Source organism: Maylandia zebra, linkage group LG5 (assembly GCF_041146795.1).
Source record: "Maylandia zebra isolate NMK-2024a linkage group LG5, Mzebra_GT3a, whole genome shotgun sequence".
NCBI lineage: Eukaryota > Metazoa > Chordata > Actinopteri > Cichliformes > Cichlidae > Maylandia > Maylandia zebra.
In genome coordinates, this window is record NC_135171.1 from 6,520,951 (window position 1) to 6,522,102 (window position 1,152).

Consider the following 1,152-nt stretch of genomic DNA (forward strand, 5'->3'; position numbering starts at 1 on the left):
GCTGTGAAATCTAAATAAATTAAATCTAAAGTCTGTCAACCAGCACAATGGCTTATCATCCATGGAACGCACTTCCAACTGAAACCCAGCTGATAACATATATTAAATGTACATATAAACATCGAAGGCTGGTTAAAAATAACTCAGAGCTGCAGTCATTTTAATTCATTATGCTGTACTTTTCTAATTATTCATACTTTTGGAAATAATTATTTATTACACTTATTTCTATTACGGAGCCTTTGTTGTATAACTGAGAGGGTCTGAGATCCCTCCATCTTTCTTACACTACATTTATACTGTGTGTATATATTATATTTATTGTATATTATGTATATAATGTAAATAAATGCTATGAATTTAGTTTTTTTATTGTGAATGTAAAACCACAACATTGGACAAGGGTCAGAAATTAGAAATAGCCAAAAGCTCTATGTGCAGCACTTCTTCACACTGGAACTATGTTAAACTGTCGCTTTTATATAATAAATGGAATGATCAGCATCATCATGAAAGTTTCAAAATCAACTAAACAAATGAAGAAAGAAATATATGGGCTTCTTCTAATGCTTGTACTCCAAGGCCTCAAATGACGAAATGCAGCATTAGAAGAGTGCAGCTCAGTGCTTTTCTTCTTCCTCCCCTTTAATAAGTACAGCATTTCATAATAATGTAATATACTTTAGTACTTGTATGATATACTTCCTGGACAACTGAAAACGAGTATTACTCCCGTACAACAACGCAGCAGATCAGTTAAAGTTAGTTATGTTTTGTGACATTTTGTACCCTCTATATACAGTCAGGTTGGTGGTTATGCTGCATGTATTCATAGTTGCTGGGCTGATTGGCTGATGTGTTGATTTAAATACACAGAAATGTTTTGGGAGACTGGAGGTTTCTAAACAACCAAAGCAAGCTAAACGAGTTTAAGGCATTTCTCCTGTGGACACTTGGAGCTTTACAAAAGTGAAGTTACCTCAGTGCTCAGCTGCAGGCCGAACACTTGCGTTATAATTGAAGCGTGTGCTGGTCTGTCATAGTTGACGTTTCTCAGTTTGTGAATAGGGCCCGTCACAGAAAGCGGCAGCTGATTGGCTGCCCCGCAACCTCATTATCAGCCCCTGTCCAATCACTCTGCTGTGTGTGCAT